Genomic DNA, 11,377 nt, shown 5'->3' on the forward strand with positions numbered 1-11,377 from the left:
TCTTTCCAACATTCCTTATTTGTATTAAAACAAATATGTAAAACAATGTCATAACATTATTTAAAGGGATAGTTCACCCAAAAATGAAAATTCTGTCATTTACTCACCCTCAAGTTGTTCCAAACCTGTATGAGTTTCTTTGTTCTGCTGAACACAAAAGATGATGTTTTGAAGAATGTTTGTAACAAAGCAGACAGAGCAACCATTGATTACCATGGTAGGGAAAAATACTATGGTAGTCAATGGTTGCTATCTCTGCTTTGTTACAAACATTCTTCAAAACATCATCTTTTGTGTTCAGCAGAACAAACAAACTCATACAGGTTTGGAACAACTTGAGGGTGAGTAAATGATTTAGGTGAACCTATCCCTTTAATGCAGTTGTTTTTTTCCAGTGTAAATGATTTAATTTGATTGGTAAAAGCCCTATATTGTCTTATTCTAATTTAATGTATTGATCTAATTTAAGAATATAAAAGGAAAGCTGAACCATATCCTATATTTAATAAGATTAGGGGGAAACTGCCCTTTATAAAAGGTTAAAAATGTCATAAATATGCTAATTTAAATACGTCAAAGCTGTTCAGTTAACACTAGGGGTGTGACGAGACACTTATCTCACGAGACGAGATTCGAGATTGGGTTCACGAGAACGAGACAAGATTTTTACATGGTATTTTTAAGAAATCCTCAATGATGAAATGCATGACTAGAAAAATTGTTTGCAGGTGCATTTTAAATGTTTTAACTCATCATCTTGTAATGAATGTCATTTCAGTTCTACGTTCTGAGTATGAATTATCATAGCCTATGCAGTAAAATACAATACTCAAGCATAAACGTAAACGTTTTGCCAAACGTTTTGCCAAAAACTCAACTGATTCTCTCCTGTATGATTGTCTCTTCAGACCAGAACATGAGCTTCTTTTGACCTCCTAACTGAACTCCTTCCCACAAACTGATCATAGATATTAAGTGCAAACAGTAACCATAATACCATAATCAAAGTACTCAATATTCAAAGTGCAAATAGAGACCACATTTTTCTTCAAGCATGATACAGAGCTAAGAGATGGTTACAATGAGAAAGCTTATATATTGGGAGATATTCGTTTGCCTCAGGGAGCCGCTTCCAAACAGCGGTAACGTATTGAAATCACGTTTTAATGTGCGCTCGCGTTTACTTTCACTTTGAATTTCGCGATTAAGTGTACTCTGGGAATAGTATTCCCAGGAAATAGTATTCCCAGGGAATAGTAGCTACTGGTGGTGCCATTTAACACTCATCACACCCCTACTGAACACTACAGGGAGTGCAGAATTATTAGGCACGTTGATTTTCTGATCATATTTTTTTTCCAGGCACATTTGACCAATTCCAAACCACAGTAATCCTAATAAATACTATTGATTTAGTATTTAATAATGTATAAGTGATATATAATTGTTCATGAAAGCTGGAAATGAAAATCACCTTATATTCAGGTGTGCAGAATTATTAGGCATGTTTTCTTTTACAGATAAATTGAGCCAAAAAAGAGATTTAACTCCGACTGAAAAGTCAAAAAGTATTAAATGCCCATGAGAAGGATGCAATACTAATGCAATACTAGACATTGCAGTTAAGGCATGACCATTGGACAGTGAAATGCTCGTTGGGTCAGCAGGGTCAGACAAAAACGGTTAGTTCATGTTAGTTAATACATCAACTAATGTTAACAAATGAGACCTTATTGTAAAGTCTTACCAAACTAGCATAATTTTGGAGGGAAAACAAGCACAAACATCCGTCAGTAATTATTTTTTCTTATTGTTTTTTTAAAGGATTTGAAAATCATTACACACACTGTAAAATGTCACCAATTAAAACTATTCAAAAAATAGATACAGAAACGGCTGAAATGTTTCTTAATCTCTGTTTTTGATATCAGAAATACATCCAATAATGATTTAAAATTCATTCCATGTTCACTCATATTGTGAATAAAAAACAAGCATTATTAAAACCATTTTTTTTTTGTTATCCAGTTTTTAAGACATGATGGGGACAGGTACTGCATGACCTGGGCAAAAACTATTAAAGATGTAATTTAAAAGAAACTTCTGTGAATATTAATATTTGAGAGATTTATTGTATTATAGTTTTAGTTTGTTAATGCCACTGTACACATGAAATATGAATTCAAATGCAGTGTGCAGTCCATCAGAGGGCAGTGTAACACTGGGCTTCCTCTATAATGGGCTTTTGCCCTCTTATAATGTTGTAATAACACAGTCTTACATTAAACTTATCACAATCTATTAAGTTCAAGATGCAATACATACAGTTCATTTTAGATTAAGTGCGGTATGTATGTGCACTTTAGCATTAAAAAAAGAGTACTTATATACTTTAAAAGAATATACTGAAGTATAAACTGAATGTAATGTTTTTGTATGCTTGATTGCTTGTAAATTGCAATTATGTGACAATGTATTATAGTTCAAATGTATTAAATGCAATTAGCTGAACTTCAGAGTGCTTTTTGGCTCAAGTAGGAGTTAAAGGAACACACTGACTTTTTGGGACTTTAGCTTATTCACCGTATCCCCCAGAGTTAGATAAGTCCATACATACCATTCTCATCTCCGTGCGTGCCATAACTCTGTCTGACGCACCCACCACTAGCCTAGCTTAGCACAAAGACTGGAGGTAAATGGCTCCATCTAGCCTACTGCTCAATAAGTGACAAAATAGCGCCAACATTTCCTATTTACACGATGTGATGTGTATAGTAGTTACATCGTGTACTAAGACCAACGGAAAATGAAACATTGCGATTTTGTAGACCGATATGGCTAGGAACTATTCTCTCATTCCTGCGTAATAATCAAGGATCTTTGCTGCCGTACCATGGGTGCAGCGGCGCAATATTATGTAGCGCCTGAAAATAGTCCCCAGCACGCTCTCTGTGCAAGCAGGTTGTCATGTTGATGGAAGTTAGCCTATTTTCAGGCGCTGCGTAATATCATTTCGCCGCTGCCCCCATGGTACGGCAGCAAAGTTCCTTGATTATTATGCAGGAATGAGAGATTAGTTCCTAGCCATATCGGTCTAGAAAATCTCAACTTTTCATTTACCGTTGGTCTTAGTACACGATGTATCTATACACATTACAACATGTAAAAAGGAAAATGTTGGCTTTATTTGTCACTATTTGAGCAGTAGGCTAGCTGGAGCTGTGTACCTCCAGTTTTGTGCTAAGCTAGGCTAGCGGTGGGTTTTTTAACTTTGCAAATGTAATATTGATTAACACCATATACGGTTAAAGGGTTAGTTCACCCAAAAATGAAAATTAGCCCATGATTTACTCACCCTCAAGTCATCCTAGGTGTATATTACATTCTTCTTTTAGACAAATAAAATTGGAGTTATATAAAAGTCCTGGCTAATCCAAGCATTATAATGGCAGTGAATTGTTTTTTCTTTTATCAAGTCCATAAAAGTGCATCTATCCATCATAAAACTGCTCCACACGGCTCCGAGGGGTTAATAAAGGCCTTCTGAAACGAAGCAATGCGTTTGTGTAAGAAAAATATCCATATTTAGAACTCTATAGACTAAAATGGCTAACTTCCAGCGGACTGCCTTAGGCATCGATTTACGGCGAAAGAGTAACTCTTGAACCCTTGACGTATGCGTATTGACGAACGCAGAAGCGCAGAGGAAAGAGCAAAACAAAACACCAGTCATGAATTAGAGTCTAAAATTTTAATTTTTAAAGAGAAATGGTGGAGGATTTCGATATAAGAAGAGAAGAGTGGCTTGAGTTTGTTGCCCAGTCCAATCCGCAAGAGGCGTCAAAGCTTGTGATGCTTCTATACATCGCATCAGGGGTTACTCTAATTGCGAATTGCGTACGGCTTTCTGCCGAAAGTTAGTTATTTTAGTCTATAAAGTTTTAAATATGGATATTTTTCTTACACAAATGCATCGCTTTGCTTCAGAAGGCCTTTATTAACCCCCCGGAGCAGTGTGAAGCAGTTATATGATGGAAAGATGCACTTTTATGTACATCATAAACGAAACAACAATTCACTGCCATTATAATGCTTGGATTAGCCAGAACTTTATTTAATATAACTCCGATTTTATTCGTCTGAAAGAAAAACGTCATATTCACCTAGGATGACTCGAGGGTGAGTAATCATGGGCTAATTTTCATTTTTTGGGTGAACTAACCCTTTAAAATTATAATCAAGTACTTTACATGTTAGTCAACACATCAAAATAAATGCACTTTAAATCAAGACAAAAGATTATTAAAACAGTGATTTAACTTGTGCTTCAAATTTTCAAGTGTACTTGAGTGTTCAGAAACCATCTTGAAAGTGTACTTCATTCATTAAAGCAGCACTAGGTAGGTTTTGCTCTCGGGGTCCCCCTACAGTTGGGAAACAGTATTGTCCTCTACTACTGTCGTAAACTGCGTCTGCGTCAATGCTTCTCGGCCCGTGTGAATGCGGCGTGATAGCCCTGAACACTGCAGGAGAAGTTCACATGTTTATGGAGTTCACATGCAGGTGTTCTGCTTGCGTCGCGTGTGAAATGTCTTCATCCCAGGTACAGTGGCATATGTTTCAGCATGTCATATGAATATAATTTCATGGGTTTTATTTTTTTTAAAACGCCAAATGATCGCGATGCTCACGTTTACAAGCCAGCGTCATTATAGTAGCCTAGTCTATTGGTTCCCGTTTTACAGAATCTATATGATACTTCAATTCAATGTTTGAGTGGTAGGTAATAACCATATATCGTCAATATTATAGTATCAAGCTACCATAGATTAATCTGCAAATTTGAAAAATCGATTTGCATTATAGCTTGAGGCAAGACAAATAAACAAATATCACAGACATGTTAGGTATCCTAAAATATGATTTTGTATGTCTTATGTATTTACTTGCAAGAATGTAGACCCTTCCTCCTTAAGCTCACGCCAACGAGCAAACGCTGGCCCAATGTTGATCCTCGTCCTGCCTTTAATCCGATAACTTTCTCATTTCCTCTTTTTTCTTTCCTCCGACAAATCTTTTGCTTTCTTATTTTTCTGTGCTGCTTCAGCCATGACTATAACATTCGGCAAACAAATGATAGTTGGGTTCGCACGTCCGAATTTAAGGAAGTGGGGGTGGTGGTGGAAGTGACGTATATGCCGTAAAGCAGTCGAATTTTGTAGTTCTTTTTGTTCTCGGGTTACTACCCGAAACCCGAAGTTTAAAAGTACGATAAAACGATACAGACCCCGTCAGGCTATGGCAGACGTGTCATTCAACCTATTGTAAGCCGATGTATCATCACAAGAGTCTTGAAAATATATTATAAAGGTTGAAAACTTACCTAGTGCTGCTTTAATGCATTACGTGCACATTCAATAAATAAGTGCACTTCTTTTTCACAAGGGCTTTGCCGTATCTTTCTTGAAATAAATGACATTTTGATTTTTGTATCTCATGTCATTGAAAACATGACTACTTTTTGGGGCCAATGTATATTTATTCAAGTAAGAGGCATAATAATTAAAGCACATATACAGCAGAATATGTGTGGCACTAAAGGTCCACTAGTCCTTGAGTGGTAATAATGGCAGTGGGCCTTGGACAGACATGACTGCATTTGATGAAATGGCAGATTTTCCATCCAGGAATTACACATCATCCCCGTCTGCCACTCAGTGATGGAAAACTGGACGGGCCCTTTCAGAGGAGAAATTTGGTTTGTATGAATCTATTCTCTGAAGGGATAATCAGACTGAGGAACATGCTGACTATGAAGAGGCTTTCAATTCAAGCTGAAACAGGGAAAAAAACGTCTTCTGGTTAGACTAAAGGAAGTTCCCGCTGAGTTCCTGGAGCATGACTTCATGTTCGAAGGGAAAATGAGAGTAAAATCCTGTGCCTTAAGTTTGGATGATTAGAACGTAAAAGCTGGACAAAGGAATATATTAGATATAAATAGAAAGAAGGAATATTTTTGCTTTGCCAACTTTAGAGAACCAAATCTCATCCATCCTTTGTGGTTTTTTATGTTTTTGTTAGTTATTTCTTACATAACTGGTTGTTCTACCACATAATTTCATCTTGTCCATCAGATTGAAAAATCAAGTAAATAATTTCAATGATGTATAACAGTGGAAGTCTATGGGACAAGTCATTGCAGATAAACATTAAGACACTTTTTGAGAGTTGAGCTACCAGGCATAAACATTAGGCTTCATGACATTAGTTAATTCTGTTACCACATCTCAACAAAAAAAAAGTAATAGAATTATATAGTGAAAATGACGCTGGAAATGATATTTTGACAGCATTTGAAAGTAAAATGGATATTTTGTATTGATAAGGCTACTGTTAATATTACATAATATTTATATACAATTATTGACACCATTTAAAAATATGATCAAATATATATATATATATATATTTTTAAATCACAAAAATCCTTTCATTGGGGCAAAAACACGTTGGTCGCAATTATTGGTACCCCTATATCTCTGAAGTATATTCCCATTCATATTTACATTTTTTAGCACACTAGGGTGACTAGGAACATGAAATTGCCCAGCTATGACTTCCTGTTCCACAGGAGTATAAATATGAGGAAGCACATTGTTGAGCTTCACAAAATAAGAAAATAGCTAAAGCATTGAAAATCCCCATTTCCACCATCAGGGCAATAATTAAAAAGTTCCAGTCAACTAAAGATGTTACGAATCTGCCTGGAAGAGGACGTGTGTCTGTATCATCCTAATGCACGGCTTGGAGGAGAGTTTGAGTGGACAAAGACTCTCCAAGGATCACACAGATGGAGAATTGCAGAGATTAGTTGAGTCTTGGGCTCAGAAAGACAAAGAAAATTATCAAACAGCCCCTTCATCATCATCACCACATGTTATTTGGAAGGGTTTCAAGAAAAATCCGTGCTCATCCAGAAACAAACTCCAGTATATTTAGTTGTCAGACACGACTGGAGCTTCAGACGGGGATTGGTTCTGTGGTCAAATTAAATAAAAAAAGAGCTTTTTGGCAGCAAACACACCAGATAGGATTAAAAGTACCCCATGACCACGGTTAAATATACCGCTGGATATTTAATGTTGAGGGCCTATTTTGAAGAGCTGGGAATCTGAAGGATCTAGAGAGATTCTGTATGGAGGAATGGTCTCTGATCTCCAAACTCAGAGCGGTTATCTTGGGGAAAGGAGGTTGCAAAAAGTATTGCAAAAAGGGTGCCATTAATTGTGGCCAATGTGAAAAACGTTTATTTCATAAAGAGTGAAAAGTGGAAAAAAGCTATAAAATATAACAAAAAGGAGTTGGTACATTCACGTTAGTTTGGTTGGTTTTTAAATCAGATCAAGAAAAAAATTAGAAATCGCATGGGCAGGGTGAATACTTGAAAATGTTGAAATGTTTTTCTTATCAGCAAAAGCATTATTTTATTCGACACGTTTCAAAAGTGCATTCAGAAGTTTTAGTTTAAACTACTGTCCAAAAAAGCGTCCCATCAAACTCAAGAAAAATCCACTTGCAACAAATCACTATGCAAATGAGCAGATATTGTGCCGTCCGTGCGTCTCCAGGATTGTTGTTGTGGAAATAACCGATGATGCAACACGATTGGCGCCAAACAGGCTTTTCTGAGTGCTGGCTTTTTGTACAACGCCCTCCAACGTATTCAAGCGCATTTGAATATACAGGTTTAGAAAAGTCAGTGAATTGCATTACACTTGTACCCTAGAAAAGATTTGGGTTAATTTGGCAAACACCGACTCGACGGTGCTATAGAAAAACGCAGAAACGAGGATGGAAAATTCAAGGGAGCAGAATTTCCAAGACAGGAAGGAGAAGAAAGTGCTGACTCCGGTTGCTGGGCTAAATCCAGTGCAGATAGGAACAGTTTCTAATTTGCTTCAACCCTATTTTAATAATAGCTGTGCATAAGTAATTTATGAAAGGCCAGTCGGCACTGGGCATGGGAAAATTAAACTCATTTTATCGTAAAGCAGGTGGATTTCTATTTATCATTAGCATGCATACAATTTTCACAATGTTATTCCTCATACTGATGGAATGTAACCAAATGATGTATGAAGGTTTTTTGGGGGGGATTGTGCACAAGTGAAATTCAAAGATAAAAGTGCCAGCCGCTTGCAATTTTCTGCCACCCCAATCTAATTCTGGAAGCTTCTTATTACAGCGCAGATTCATTTGCTCTGAGTTAAAGTGACATTAGGATTCAGATCTGATGAAATGCTGGCCGCCCTTTGTATCATTAGTCGCGCACCCCCTTTACCGCCTCCGAATTCAAACCTTGCTAACAGCCTGCAGAAACATATTACATTATGTGTTATCGCATCTGTGTCGACATTAAAACTGTGCCATCTAAAAACTTGTTTTTATATCAAATGTGCATGTTCCCGTCTCTTGTGGTTGTTCGGGAACATGTGTGGGATGGGGAAAAGTGCTAATTCGGAATATATATGAACCCCGGACATAAGCAGATTATGGGCATTTAGAATGGTTTGTTATCATAATATTCTGTGCAGCATATTGCAAACTTGTGTTGGCCAGTTTTAAACATGCCGTTGAAGATCATAGTTAATTCTGCTGATTTATGGTAATTCTGTGGCGCTATCACACGTGGCATCAGAAACACTAACAAGCTTAGCATAAGCTTCTGCTGAAACCTTATGAGGTTTGAATTCCTGGAACGACTGCGGACTGTGGCGCAAAATCTCGCTTCAGCAGAAATGGGGCAATTCCGGCTGTAAAAATTAGTGCTACTGCATATATTTTTTGCAAGGAAAGGTAGTCTGGGCCTTGCTGGAAAAATGCCATGTTCGTGCATTTAGGGAAAGTCAACTCTTTTCCACTCTAATCATTACTGAGCTGAATTTTGCATGAGTTGGTATATCAGAAAAAAATAGCAGATTAACCAATTTAATCAATGTAGATTGTGTGATTATTAATATTTAGGGTTTATTAAATCAATTAGTAAGGCTGCTCATATTTTAGGTGTGTTATCTGAACAAAGACTTGAAATTTAAATAACGAGGAATTATTACTCTACTAAGAAATCAGACTTATGATTTTTGCCTGGTGGATTATAAAACAACAACAAAATAATATACTTACACTGAAGGAGCGACCTGAAACATTTCTAAAGACCAAAATATCATGTGCGTAGACTCTTTTGACCTTGACTAGTAAGCAACCACCACTAAACTGCTGCTAAAAAGCACCTATAGCAGATCTTAGCAACCGCGTAACAATGCCCTTACAAACACCAAGCATATCTTAAAAGGATAGTTAACCCAAAAATGAAAATTTGCCCATGTTTTACTCACCCTCAAGTCATCCTAGGTGTATATGACATTCTTCTTTCAGACGAATAAAATTGGAGTTATATTACAAAAGTCCAGGCTAATCCAAGCATTAGAATTGGATTAATAGTTGCTCTGTTTTTGAAGTCCATAAAAAGTGCATCTGCCCATCAAATAACATGCTTCACGCGGCTCTGGGGTGTTAAAAAAGGCCTTCTGAAGCGAATCGATGCGTTGGTGTAAGAAAAATATCCATATTTAAAACTTTATAAAGTAAATTGTCGGCCGACCGCCTTCCGTGTTCAATTTATTGAAAAATTGTCGAAAGTTCCCCTGCCGATTCTTTCACTTTCAACATTCAATACTTTTCCATGGAAGGCGGTCGGCTGGAACTTTACTTGATAAAGTTTTAAATATGGATATTTTTACTACACAAACGTGTCGATTCACTTCAGAAGGCCTGAGTAAAATATGGGCTAATTTTCATTTTTGGGTGAACTATCCCTTTAACAACCCTGAATGTTGTATCAAACACATAGTAACACCCTAGTAATCACTCACCACAGCAACAATCCGGATCACCTTAGCAACCACATAGAAATTTCCTAACAACAGCCCAGAACACATTAGCAACACTATAGCAGCAGTCTACTATTGCCCTACCATCAACCTAGAACATCTTATTTAAAAAATCAATGTCTTAGCAACCACCCATAACACCAAAACAACCACTTAGCAACACCCTAGAAACCATGCAGAATACCTTTAGTAACCACTTAGCAACGCAACAGCAACCACCTTGAACACCCTAACAACCACTTAGCAACACCCTAGAAACAACCCACAACACTTTAGTAACACTATAGTAGCAGTCTACTAATGCTCTGACATCAACCTAGAACATCTTATCAAAATCAATGCCATATCGACCACATAGAAACACCCTAGCAGTCACTCAGAACACACTAAAAACTTTAGCAGTGCCCTAGCAGCCATCTTCTTATGCTCTATGCTCTACCACCTATCACACCTTCCAACTGCATAGCGAAGCCCTAGCAACCATTCTGAAAACCATAGCAATCATCTAGTAATGTCTTAGCAACCATCTAGAACAGTTTATTTCAAAGCCCTAGCACCCACCAAGAACAACTTCTTATCAACACCCAAGCAACCACTTAGCAACACTGGAGCAATCAACCATCACACCTTAGCAACCTCATAGCAAAACACTACCAATGACCATGGACACCATGGCATCTAACCTTAACCCTAACCCTAACAATCCCTTCATTAACAGAATACCCTAGTAATCACATAGTTTGGTAACCACTTTGCAATGCTAAAGCAACTACTTGCCTATAAACCACTCATCATATCTTCAACTACATTACCTTAGCAATAATCTACTAATGCCCTAGCAACCACTAAGAACATCATAACAACCACTTAGCAACACCCTAGCAATCATACATAACACCTTAGTAACCAACAATGCTAGAGAAACCACCTTAAACACAATAACAACAACTTAGCAAAACCTTAGCAACCACACATGACACCTTAGTAACCAACAATGCAAGAGCAACCACCTCGAACACCATAACAACCACTTAGCAACACCCTAGGAATCATACAGAACATCTTAGTAACCACTCAGCAATGCTAAAAGCAACCACCCCAAACACCACAACAACCACTTAGCAACATACTAGCAACCATGCAGAACACCTTAGTAACCACACAACACTAGAGCAACGACCTTGAAAACTTTAGCAACCACCCGAATACCAAAACAACCACTTCGCAACACCCTAGAAATCATGCACAATACATTTAGTAACCACTCAGCAACGCTAGAGCAACAACCTCAAACACCATAACAAACACTGAGCATCACCTTAGTAACCACTCAGAAATGCTAGAGCATCCACCTCGGACACCATAACAACCGCTTAGCATCACCCTAGCAACACAGAACCCCTTACTAAACTCTCAACAACCCTAGA

Source organism: Gobio gobio (genome assembly GCF_949357685.1).
Source record: "Gobio gobio genome assembly, chromosome: 24".
Classification (NCBI taxonomy): domain Eukaryota; kingdom Metazoa; phylum Chordata; class Actinopteri; order Cypriniformes; family Gobionidae; genus Gobio; species Gobio gobio.